Source organism: Theropithecus gelada, chromosome 2, assembly GCF_003255815.1.
Source record: "Theropithecus gelada isolate Dixy chromosome 2, Tgel_1.0, whole genome shotgun sequence".
NCBI lineage: Eukaryota > Metazoa > Chordata > Mammalia > Primates > Cercopithecidae > Theropithecus > Theropithecus gelada.
The window spans coordinates 49,515,939-49,529,816 of record NC_037669.1 but is presented as its reverse complement, the minus strand read 5'-3'; the positions used below and the strand labels follow the sequence as shown (position 1 = coordinate 49,529,816).

Here is a 13,878-nt window from a genome sequence, read left to right as displayed (position 1 = left end):
CAAAGATAAAATGCAAGCTGTTTTCTGACTTTATGAGAATGGGTATAAAGGTTTTGTGATCCGATTATAGTTCAGAAGGATTTAGACCACAGTATAAATTACCTGTTTTGGTTCTACGTACTAGTATGTGATATGTGTCTCTTGATGTTTGCTTAGTTTTGTTTTGTTTTTTTGGGGGGAGACAGTGTCTCACTCTGTTGCCCAGTGGTTCTATCTTGGCTCACACGTAACCCCTGCCTCCCGGGTTTAAGTGATTCTTCCACGTCAGCCTCCCTAGTAGCTGGGACTACATGCGCCCGCCACCACGCCCAGCTAATTTTTGTATGTTTTTGTAGAAATGGGGTTTCCCCATGTTGCCCAGGCTGGTCTTGAACTTATGAGCTCAAACCATCTTCCCGCCTTGACCTCCCAAAGTGCTGGGATTACAAGTGTAAGCCACCGCATCCAGCCTGATTTTTGCTCATTGTTCTGTATCAGTATCTTTTGTTGCATTAGGGTGTGGAGATGTGTGGATTAGTACAGAATTCAAGACAAGTTTGACTTTCACATGTTGTTTTCATCATTATGAGGATTTGTAGCTCTAATGTTTTTCTAAATAAAGTCAGTAAAACTAAATAAAATAAGAGTCCTTATTTAGATGAGTAACTTGCTTTGTCACATCAAGACTAAATCTACTGTTTTAGTGGGATTTACCTAAAAAGAGGTAAAAAAAAGAATTGACTACCACTGAAACTGGGAAAAAAATGTTTGCAAAATGCATTAACGTTCAGTGTGGAAAATATCAAAAGCCATTCTTTTTTCTAGGATTTCAGTAGTTTAAGTAAATGTTTTTCTATAAATACTGTCTTTACCTCTCTCTCTTCTTTTGCACCCTGGAGATTTTTTTTTCTTCCTGTCAGTTTGTATCTCTTATCATTTACTGTCTGTGGCTTCACAATATTGTATTGTTACAGTACCATTTTAAAAATTACAGGTGGAAGCTCTGAAATGCATCCTGACAAAGGAAGGCTGAATTGTGTGGCTTTAGGCCAATAGTAAGCTACAGGAACAAATGAAATTAAGAAGTTAATGTTATTTCAGATATGTGTTTCTGTCCTTAGTCTTAACAGAGAATTATTAAAACCAGGAATTTAAAAGTCACATCTGCTTTCCAACACTTAGGAGTATGAAGCATTTTACTTGCTTGTGAATGTACTATTTTAAATTTTATTTTTTGTGAACAACTTTCTGTAGATTTATTTAATATAATCTTCCAGTTTTTTGTTTGTTTGTTTGTTTGTTTGTTTTTTGAGATGGAGTCTCTCTCTGTCACCCAGGCTGGAGAGCAGTGGCGCAATCTCAAGTTTACTGCAAACTCCGCCTCCTGGGTTCACGCCATTCTCCTGCCTCAGACTCCCGAGTAGCTGGGACTACAGGCGCCCGCCACCATGCCCAGCTAATTTTTTGTATTTTTAGTAGAGACAGGGTTTCACTGTGTTAGCCAGGATGGTTAGCCAGGTCAGGATCTCCTGACCTCGTGATCCCCCCGCCTCGGCCTCCCAAAGTGCTGGGATTACAGGTGTGAGCTACCGTGCCTGGCCTAATCTTCCAGGTTTTTTAAGCTCTCAGGAACAAGTTTTTTTTGTTTGTTTTGTTTTGTTTCCAGCATATCTAACCCAAGTAAAATTTATTTTAACTTTTTGATCTTTTAATTTTTTATTCTGGAATTTATCTAAATATTTTCTAAATAACATGCTTATGCTGCTAATTTTTTTTCTGTTTTGGATATCTCGACTTCCTTTAGTGAAAATGATCATTTAGCTTTCTTATTATCTTGTTCCTATCCATATCTTACTAAAATTTTAGTTATATTTCAATTTGCTGTTTATATTATGCCAATGTAAATATATTTACAACTTGAGCTTTGTAGTATAATATGATTACACTTCCCTTTTCATACACTTTTTTGCTGTCTCTGGAGTTAATTGCTTTAATTTTTGTTGTTTATAACTGTCATTGGGTTCTCTCCAAATTCTGAAAGAACTGTAAATCTTTCATTATTTTCTTTCTTTTTTTAAAATTTTATTGTTATCATTATTATTTTTTGAGATGGAGTCTCGCTCTGTTGCACAGGCTGGATGGCTCATTGCAACCTCCACCTCCTGGATTCAAGCTATTCTTCTGCCTCAGCCTCCCGAGTAGCTGGGATTACAGGTGCACACCACCATACCCATTAAATTTTGCATTTTTAGTGCAGACAAGGTTTCACCATGTTGGCCATGCTGGTCTCAAACTCCTGACCTCAGGTGATCTGCCTGCATTGGCCTCCCAAAGTGGTGGGATTACAGGCGTGAGCCACCATGCCCGGCCTTATTTATATATATATTTTTTTAGACAGGGTCTTGCTCTGTCACTCAGGCTGGAGTGCTGTAGCACTATCGCAGCTCACTACACCCTTGACCCCCCACCCCCAACCTCCCACCCCTGACCCCCAGTTTCAAGCGATCCTCCCAAAATCTCTCAATATTTTCAAAACCGCATTTAATCTTCTCAGTTTCAACTTTCTTGGAGATACACTTCTGGAAGCTCTCACTTTTCCTCTACTCTGAATTGAATACTCTCTAAGAGCGTTGCACATCTTTTGTTCTGGGACTCCTTAATCTATTAATAAATAAGATTCTTTGGTTCCTTGATTTCATATCCTCTTTTTGGTTTATTCCTTTCTTTTCTTGAAACGTACTCTCTAGGAGCCTTATAGAATAAGGGTGCATTAAGATAATTTTTCAGAAATTATGCCCATTCCAAAATTTATTTTACCTTTATACTTTAATGGTAGTTTGACTGAGTACTGAGTTTTAGGTTGGAAATAAATTGCCCATGTAATTCTTGTATTGTTAGCATTTAACTTCTAGTATTGACAAAAAATCTGGTGCCATTCTGATTCTTGACCCTCTGGGTATCACCTGTTTTTCTCTCTAGAATTTCAAAAAAACTCTTCTCTTTTTCTCTGTTGTCCTGAAATTGTACAATGATGGGCCTTGGTGTGCTTGGCAGCCCAAGACATAGGACTCAGAAGTACTCAGAAGACTCAGAAGTACCCAGCCTTAGGAGTCTTTCAATCTGAAAAGTTTATGAGTCCTTTCGATCTGGAAAACTCAAAGACTGGATCTGGAAACATTGGTTTTTAAAAATGTCTTTCAATATTTTTATATTCTGTATTTTAAATTTTATTGTGTAATATTTTATTCATATAAATAAACATATAAGCTGTAACACACAGTAGTACACTACCTGTGAACCAGCCACACAACATAAGAATGGGAACATTACCGTTGCCATGCTTTTGTAACTCTTTACAGTTCTCCTGTCCTAAATTATATATTACAGTACCTGGATTTCTAAAAGAAGAATTACTACAAATGTTTGTTGACACTAAACAACTATTGTTTAGTTTTGACTGCTTGGGGGCTTTGTAAAATGATACCATAGCTTATATAGTCTTTTAGGGCTTGCTTTTTAGGCAAAAATAGGTTTCTAAGATTGATCCATGTTATGACATATAGCTGTATTCGTATTATTTATTTAATTTCCTCCTCCACCTCTATATATCTTTTTCTTAGTGGTTAACTCTCCTGACTTACTTTTAGTGGTTTTTTTTCCCCCCCTTATTCTTTCTTATTTTCTCTCTGTCTTTTGTTCTAATTTCTGGTAGATTTCCTTAAAGTTTATTTTCCAGTCCTTTCCCTAAATATTTTGTTTCTGGTATTATGTTTTTAATTTCCTGAGTGCTTCTTTTTCTTGTCTGTGAATGCTGCTTTTTTGTAGCATCCTTTTCTCGTTTTATATGTTTGGTTTCTTTTGTCTCTGAGGATATTTTCTTTTGCTTCTTATAATGTGTCTGTCTCTTCTGAGTTTCTTCCCCACTAGGTGTTTTGGTTTCTGTCTTTTATGTTAAAGACTTTTCTCAAGTGTCTGGTCAACCATGGCTTCCTTTTCCTATTTGAGAGAGGCATTAAAATGGTATGGGAAACTCTGTGAGGACAGAGACTAGTTTATTGCAGGGCCCTTCAGTTATCAGTATCTATAGGTCTTTTCTTCGGTTTTCCCTGAGAAATTGTTCAAACCTTTGCCTTTGGAACTGGGTGCATGATGGTGGTGGTAATTAGTCTGGGTGCCTATGCTGTATGAGATGAGGTGGAAGAGGACTGAAATTCTCGTCTGTTGGCTTAGTCTATCTGTCCTCAGAATGATGATCTGTTTTTCACCTTTTATAATTTTATTGGGATCTTTTATCTATTGCTGCCTCCTCTCCAATTCTCTTTGCCTGTGTAGGTTTATGCCTTTTATTATTCAATTTTAGTAGAGAGCCAAGATAAGTGTGTTCAACCCTCCACATTTAATCCATGCTTCCCAAACTTGTATTAGAATAGAACTTTAAGGGGCTTTGATACAGGCTTGCCCACTAAACTCTTCTTTGTCCCTAAATAAATCACTAGGAATTTCACTTTTACTGATTTTAATCCAGGTTACTCATTTTCTTCAGCACATACACAGCCTTTTGAAATATAGGGAACTACTGTTTTGAAGTAGAGAAAACAAAGACTAGAATCCATTTATTTCTAATTGTAACAATGAAAAGCATATTTCTGGCTGGACTGGGTGGCCCACTCCTGTAATCCCAATACTTTGGGTGACTGAGACAGGAGGATTGCTTGAAGTTAGGAGTTTGAGACCAGACTAGGCCACATAGCGAAGCTCCATCTGTACAAAAAAACAATAAAAATAATAGCTGGGTGTGGTGGCCCCCTGTAGTCCCAGCCATTTGGGAGGCTGGGGTGAGAACTGCTTGAGCACAGGAGTTTAAGACTGTAGTGAGCTATGACCTCACCACTGCACTCCAGCCTGGGCCACAGAGTAAGACCCTGTTTCTTAAAACAAAAACAAAAACAAAACAAAACAAAAAACAATTACATAGCAAAATCACTTTGGTAGTTACTTTCTGTCTCAAATTCTGTTTACTCAATAACAAAACGTAAGTGTCATTTTCTTTTCATTGGCCTATAGTGTCATAGACAGAATAATCTTTTAAATGTGACCAGGTGCAATAGCTCACACCTGTAATCCCAGCACTTTTGGGAGGCCAAGGTGGGCAGATTGTTTCAGCCCAGGAGTTTGAGACCAGCCTGGGCGACATGACAAAACCCTGTCTCTACAAAAATACAAAAAAATAGGCAGGCATGGTGACCTGTGCCCACAATCTCAGCTACTTGGGAGGATTGCCTGAGCCGAGGAGGTTGAGGCTGCAGTGAACTGAGATTGTATCACTGTACTCCAAGCTGGGTGACAGAGCAACACCCTGTCTCAAAAAAAAAAAAAAGTGACTTTCAATATTAAGGCTTAGTCTTCTTAATTTTAATGTGGTGAAGGAAACCTGGATTAAGGTATATAACTCCAGCCTGGTTTTTAGTATGTCTTATATTTAACTATTACTTTGAACCATGTAAAATTGCCAATATTTGAGCAGTTTTGGCTCACAAAAGTGGTGATTTTATATGATGCACTATAATGAAGTACCATAACAGCTTAGTTAAAAGATTCTTCTGTCCAATATAGGAATTCATTCTGTAGCATTCTTGGAAATATTCCGGTAGGAGAAAAGGTGAGGTAAAATGGGGATTTTTCATATCAAGTAAGGGGGAGAGTTGAGGTCCCCACTGAATACAACTAGTAGGTCCTAGAGCTGCATTAGGGTTCCTGTGGTGTGCTATAAGCTCTATGCTACTGAGGCTGAAGGCTATAAATTCCTTGATGTGACAATTAGATACACAGTGCCCACAAATTTGAATACTACCACATACTCTCCAAATACCTGGCTGACAAGGTATGGACCTGTATAGGATTTCACCAAATTTCAATTTAGTCAAAATAGTATTACTTAATTTTGTTTACTCTGTGTATAATTTTCATATGTGTTTCCTTAGGTTAGTAGTTGAACTTCAAAATGATAATAAAACTGTCCTGGGGTTTAAAACATTGTAAAAATAAAATATGCAACAACAGTAGCCAAAAGGGGTCGGGGAGGCCTTAATGGAGGTAAATTGTTTTAAAGGCTTTGTATTATTTGGATTTGGCTAAGGTAGACTGTAAGTTAAGAATGTATGATGTAATTTGCAGGGTAACCACTCAAAGAATAGCACAAAAAATGTAACTATGTTATATCATCTTTCTTTTGGTTAGTATTTGCATGGTATTATATTTTCCATCAGGTGAGTTAGCCTTTAAGGCAAGAAGTATTACCAAAGATAAAGAATGACATTTTATAAGGCTAAAATGGCCCTCTTAATAGGAAGACTTAACAATTCTAAACAACTTTCCCTTGTCACTTGGTCTGCTAACCATTCATGTGGTCTTTGGGGCTTTTATTTTGACCAGTGTTCTCGTTTTTCACTGCTACAGATGTTTTTGTAGTCTATAAGAGAAGAGTTGTTTCTCTGACTAAGGTAATGTTCATGTTCAACCTGCTCTGGGCATTGCAAACAATTGCAAGGAATACCACTTGAGAGAACAAAACCTTAAGCAAACAATTATTTCATTTAGTGTTCTAATTATTTTAATGTCATTATTGTCCTTTTTAAGATGCTAAGTATGACAGATGGAATTTAGACGAGGACTAAGAAATTGATTATATTTTAAAATAATTTTTTAACATTGTGTGATTATGAGTAATAAGGTATTAAAAAGAAATCAAAAGAGTAGATATTTGTTCATTTAAAAGGATTCTTGGCAGTAAGCCTTTTGTGTTTGTGTGTTTTCTGGGTCTTTAAAGCCTTGTATTGAGATGACAAAACTTTTCTGGAAAAAGTCATCTGTTAATTCTATGCCTAAATGCAAGAAAAGGAAAGCAAGGTTTAAGGAAACAAAATTAAAAGTGCCGAATCAAAGGGCATACATGAAGCTAGAAATGCATTTAGTATCGCTTTTTTTATTTTAGTGAAAACGCATAACAAATGTACCATCTGAACCATATTGAAGTATACAGTGCTGTAGTGTTAAGTGTATTCATATTATTGTGAAACAGATTTCCAAAACTTTTTCATCTTTCAAGTCTAAAACTCTAAACCCATTAAATAGTAACTCTTCCTTTCCTTCTGCCCTCCCCTCACTCTCTGTTCTGCTTTCATTTCTTTGAGTTTCACTACTTTAGATACCTCATATAAATGGAATAATAAGGTATTTGTCTTTTTGTGATTGGCTTATTTCATTTAGCATAATGTCCTCAAGGTTCATTCATGTCGTTGCATGTAATAGGATTTCCTTTCTTTTTAAGGGTGAATAATATTTCATTTTGTGTGTTGAGAGGTAGGACCTTTAAGACATGATTATGTCATGAGGGCTCTGCCCTCGTGAATGGATTAATGACATTACCATGGGAGTGGGTTCCTGGTAAAAGAATTCAGCCCCCTTTCTCTCACACTTGTGCATGCTGTCTTGCCCTTATGTCTTTTGCCATGGGATGTTGCAGCAAGAAGTCCCTCATCAGTGGTGAGCCCATCAACCTTGGATTTCCCAATCTCCCGAACTGTGAATAAATTTCTTTTTAAATTACCCAGTCTTTGGTATTCTGTTATAGCAACACAAAATGGACTAAAACAGAAGATTAGAGAGACTTTCCTCTTTGTACAGTTTTCTCAAATGTCAAGGTGGCATAAATTGGAATAGTGTGTCTTGAATCGCATTAGAGATTCCTCATGGTTGCTCTATGCTATGCCATGTAGGGAGAGATGGGCACAAACAGGTGTGCAACACGCCACAAGTTTTCCTCCTACTTTCACAGGAATACGGTCTTGGTTACAATGGCCTAGGTGCTATTGCTTCACAGCTGGTCTCTATAGTTTTGTTTTTTAAGAGATGGGGTTTCACTTTGTCACCCAGGCTGGAGTGCAGTGGCGCTATCATAGCTCACCATAACCTCAAATTTCTGGGGTCAAGCGATCCTCCTGCCTCAGCCTTCCAAGTAGCTGGGACTACAGTGGTCTCTATAGTTCTTACAGTGGTATTGTAGTTTACGTATTGTTTTAAACTCAATGTCTCTGGGGGAAAGAAGGCCTGTGTTTCCTAGTTCACCATCTTGATGATAGTATACTCTCAAGTATCACTTTTTGAAGTATAAATGTTGCCAGATAATTTATTTCTTTTTGTACAATGTGTAAATAAAAGGGAATCATAGGTGTAATATTTTGGACTTGAGTAAGACATTTGGTTTTGTCCTTTGTGAGGCCCATGTCTACAAACAGAAAAATTCAAAGCGTTGATAACCCAACTTGAGAGTTTATGCAATCTTATGTTGGAGTGTAGAAATAAGGTAATAGAATAGTTACATATTAATCCCAAGACTGTATATTGTCTTAAGGTTTTCCTGACATTCACAAATATTTATTAAATGTCTGCTCTGTGTAAGGCAGTGTACAGTTGAGATACATAAAGTATAAGATGCAGTCCTTCAAAGTGCTAATTTTTTTTTTTTTTTTGAGACAGAGTCTCGCTCTGTCGCCCATCCTGGCTAACACGGTAAAACCCCGTCTCTACTAAAAATACAAAAAATCAGCCGGGCGTGGTGGCGGACACCTGTAGTCCCAGCTGCTTGGGAGGCTGAGGCAGGAGAATGAACCTGGGAGGCGGAGCTTGCAGTGAGCCGAGATCGCACCACTGCACTCCAGCCCTGGGCAACAGAGTGAGACTCCATATCAAAAAAAATAAAATAAAATAAAAAAGAAAGTAGTGTGATATGTGTGGAGAGGGAAAATGTATCAGCACATGAAATACCTTGTAACTGTTTTAAGGATTTGATTTCATTTATATAATTTGCTACGTGTTCTTTGCAACATAGTGAAAAATAATCGTGTTGTCTGATGCTTAGTAGGCACATAATAAGTACTAATGGAATGAATGGTTGTATATTTAGAGAACCATGCTGAAAGGTTAAATAGCAAAATATGACTACTTGGAGAACAATGTTAAATTGTCAAGGATAGTGGTGTTATATGAATACTCAGATGGAGGGATATATAGAAAATGAGAAAAGCGACAGAAGGAACTTCAAGAGAGTTTTAAAATAGCTTTGTCTAAAGATTAAAAATTAAAGTTCTAAGTAACTTCCTAGAAAGATTTACAAGACCACAATGAGATGCCATGACACTTCTACCAGAATGGATCCAATTTAAAAAAAATCAAGGTTGACAAGGATGTAGAGCAACTGGAACTTTCATACGTTATTGTAAGAGTGTAAATTAGTACAACCACAGTGAAAACCATTTAATAATACCTGCTAAAACGTAAATCTTACTCTGTCCTTTAGAATTTCCTTTTCTAGGCTATATGTACCCAAGAAAAATATGCATATATGAGCTCCAAAACAATCTGTGGTAATTTTATACCTGATTTATAATAGAGAAAAAATAGATACAGCATAGATCCAAAAGTAGAATGGATAAATTGTGGCATTATTCATACACTGGCATATACTATAAAGTAATAATAAAGAACTGTTTGTTACACACAACTACATGGTGGATAGATTGCAAAGACATGATGAGCAAAAGAAACCACACACAAGATTCCTTTATATGAAATATGAGAACAACAAAGGTCATTTATGATAGAAGTCAGTTACAGTTACCTGTTGGAGAAACAGCAATGAAGACATTAGGAACCTTCTGGGGCAGCAAATATTCTATATCTTGATATGGACATAGATGTTTTATATCTTTATATGTTTATGGCTATGAGTGTGTCTATATATAACAGTGAATGTGTTTATGTACATATATACACATATACACAAAATAAATTTGTGTATAGGTATGAAATTTCAAGACATCTTCACAGGGAATCTAACAGAAAATGTTTCTGAGACAGAGTCTCACTCTGTTGCTCAGGCTGGAGTGCAGTGGCATGATCTTGGCTCATTGTAAGCTCTGCCTCCTGGGTTCACGCCATTCTGCCTCAGCCTCCTGAGCAGCTGGGACCACAGGCGCCTGCCACCACACCCGGCCAATTTTTTTGTATTTTTAGTAGTGATGAGGTTTCACCATGTCAGCCAGGATGGTCTCGATCTCCTGATCTCGTGATCCGCCCACCTCGGCCTCCCAAAGTGCTGGGACTACAGGCGTGAGCCACCATGCCCGGCCCCAGAAAATGTTTTTAAAGTAAGGACATGTTAGGAAAATTAGCATCTTGATTGTAACTTAGCTAAGAGAGGATAGAGGAGCATATGGAAATACCATCTCTGAAAAATACCATTACAGAATAGGCAACAACCTTGTATGATCGGTTAGTTAGATACAAGGAACTGGGCCAAATAGCCTCTTAAAACTACTTTCTGCTCCTCTATTCTTACTGTCCGTTCCTCCTTTCATGCATTTACTGCAGGTAATGCATGATACGAATTTTTTTAGGAGAAAGAAAGGTGGAGCCCAAAACATTGCTAATATAGAAGGAATCAGGCTTAATTTAGCATGTTTCAAAGAGCCATGTCCAAGTCATCCAAATAAAGACCTTATTTGACAATGTTAGCTGCCCTTTAAATCAACCCTTACAAGTTAAGGAATTGTATATGGTACTCAAATTTTTGATCACCAACATCTTTTAACTTCTTACTACTTAACAAATTCCTCTACTTTCATGGTTATTTATATGGACAGTTGCATGGGCTTTTGTAAATAACTATATAAATTACTTAAATCTGTTCTTCAGGTAGATATGCTATCTATATTGTTATTTATTGTGGGATTGCCAAAGCAATCTCATTTAAGGGGCCTAAAATGCCACAGAAAACCCTAAAACTGGCAGCATTGTTGACTAAACATTTTGAAAATAGATTTCTTCTCTCCTTGCTTTAAATGTAGACAGTAACTAAAAGAATAATAATTTCTGAGAGATTATTACTTTGTTATTTGTTAATGAACTATTCCCATTTGGGCAGTTTGTAGGAAAATAGTTAACAAATCTGCAATTTAGAAAGGAGAAATGACTGAATTTTGTTACTATTTATGTTTCCATTTTATTAGTAAAAATCATTCTGAACACTTCTTTAGGCTGAAAGCAGGTTGCCTTGTTAGTAAGGGAAATTAAGTTTCACTTACCACTTGTTTCACACCCCTGTCTCCTTTCCTTTTTTTTTTTTTTTTTTTTCTTTTTTTGGATAGAAAGAATCTTTTAGCAATGATTTGGGATTCTAGTTGCTTATATCAATCAGAAACACTGTGTGTTTAAGACAGTATGTCTTTCTGTAAGGCACTTCATTATTTCTGCATCAGTATTTCATGAATCCTTCCTACATTCCTAGGAGATGATTTCAGAGTACTGTTTCATTATCTGTATGAGAAAAATGGAGGTACTGGTACTCTCACCATTCCAAAACCAAAAAGGCGGCTGGGCACGGTGGCTCATGCCTGTAATCTCAGCACTTTGGGAGGCCGAGCGGGCGGATCACCTGAGGTCAGGAGTTCGAGACCAGCCTGGCCAACATGGTGAAACCCCGTCTCTACTAAAAATACAAAAAGTAGCCGGGCATGGTGGCAGGCGCCTGTAATCCCAGCTACTTGGGAGGCTGAGGCAGGAGAATTGCCTGAACCTGGGAGGCATTGAGCCGAGACCGTGCTGTTGCACTCCAGCCTGGGGGACAAGAGCGAGACTTCGTCTCAATAAAAAGAAACAAAAAAGAACACAAAAAGGCACACGACTCGGGTGCTCTGTCAACCTGCTTTCCACTTGGAATTAAATTTTAATGAGTTAGCTTAAATATTAGGTTATATTGTGTTCTCTGAATCTTAGGTATGAAGGAGTCTTTACTTTTGGTTATAGTTGTTCATCTAAAAGCTTTTTAGCTTTGGAAGTTTACAAAAAGTACACTTAGATATGTTCAACCTTCTTTCTGCTTAAAGTTTTTAAGAGTAAAAGGTTTGTTTGTTTGTTTGTTTTGTTTTGAGACAGGGTCTCTCTCTCGCCCAGGCTGGAGTATAGTGGCATGATCTTGGCTCACTGCAGCTTCCGCCTCCCAGACTCAAGTGATCCTCCCACTCTAGCCCCCCAAGTAGCTGGGACGACAAGCCTGTGCCACCATGCCCAGCTAATTTTTTGTGTGTTTTTTGTAGAGACGGTGTTTTCACCATGTTGCCCAGGCTAGTCTCGAATTTCTGAGCTCAAGCAATCTGCCTGCCTTGGCCTCCCAAAGTGCAGGAATTACAGGTATAAGCACACATGCCCAGCCTGAATGTTTTATATATACATTTTGGTTAGGTAATTTTTTTTTTTTTGGAGACTTGGCAGCCTATTATTTGTCTGAATTTGATGCATCTTCTCTGCTCTTCCCGAGATACTATGAAATATGTGTGTTATTTTTTAGGTAAAATTTTAGATCCTATTTGGTGATAATTGGATACTGGTAGTGTATGATATGAGCATAGTTGAGAATAATCATTGCATAGAAACCTGTCTTTTCAAATTCATTTTTGTGTTTCTCACCTGAAGAAAAAAATTACAAACACTACATGATTTCCTCATAATAATATTGACGTTTTATTTGTTTTTTATTTTTAGAGATAGGGTCTCACTGTCTTGCCCAGGCTGGAGCATCATGCCTCATCATACCATCAAATTCCTGGACTCAGGCAATCCTGCCACCTCAGTCTCCCAAGTAGTTAGGACTCCTGAGTAGTAGTTAGGTAGCACATGTTACCAAACCTAGCTGATTTTTTTATTCTTATTTTTTGTAGAGACAGGGTCTAGCTTTGTTGCCCAGGCTGGTCTTGAACTCCTGGTGTCAAGTGATTCTCCTGCCTTAGCCTCCCAAAGCATTGGGATTACAGGTATGAGCCACTGAACCTGGCCATATTGAGGTTTTAGAGAGAAATTACTACTTATTTGAAGAGTTGGGATACTACAGTAGTCTCCCCTTATCTACAGGAGATATGTTCCATGACCTCAGTGGATGCCTGAAACTGAAGATAGTACTGAATCCTATATATACAGTCACATGTCATTTAACAATGGGATACCTTCTGAGAAATGCATTGTTAGGTGATTTCATAATTGTGAGAACATCATAGAGTGTCCTTACATAAACCTAGATAGCATAACCTCCTACACACCTTGGCTATATGGTATAGCCTGTTGCTTCTAGGCTGCAAACCTATATAGCGTGTTACTGTACTAAATACTTTAGGCAGTTTTAATACAATGGTATGTATTAGTGTATCTAAACATAGAAAAGGTACAATAAAAATGCAGTATTATAATCTTATGGGACCACTGTCATATATGTGGCTCGTTGTTAACTGAAATGTCATGTGGGTTACGACTGTAGTGTGTTTTTTCCTATACACATATATCTGTGATAAAGTTTGACTTAGAAATTAGGCATAGTAAGATGTTAACAGTAACAATAAAATAGAACAATTACAACAATAGGCCAGCACCACTCCTCTTGTACTTTTGTGACCATTATTAAGTAAAATAAGGGTTATTTGAATGCAACACTACCATACTGCAACAGTGGATCTGATGACCAAATCACTTACTCAGTGACTAGCGGGTGGGAGCCAGGGCTGGATATGCTGGACAAAGGGATGATTCACATCCCAGGTAGGATGGCATGAGGTTTTGTCATGCTACTCAGAAGGGCATGCAATTTTAAACTTCTGAATGGTTTGTTTCTGGAATTTTCCATTTAAATATTTTTGGATTGCAGTTGACTGTGGGAACAAACTGTAGGTAAGGGAGGACTGTTGTAATACAAATTTTATAGGGTTGTTTTGAGAAATCAATAGGATAGTAAATGTGAACTGCCTAACATAGTGACTGCACATAGTAGGTTCATTCCAACAAAGGCTTTAAATGTAG

General features: G+C 37.5%; 1 protein-coding gene across 12 annotated transcripts in view; it reads left to right on the top strand.

Moving 5' to 3' along the window:
* Positions 1–13,878, top strand: part of TMCC1 (transmembrane and coiled-coil domain family 1) — a 251,753-nt gene that overhangs the window by 86,552 nt on the left and 151,323 nt on the right. The window lies entirely within an intron of this gene.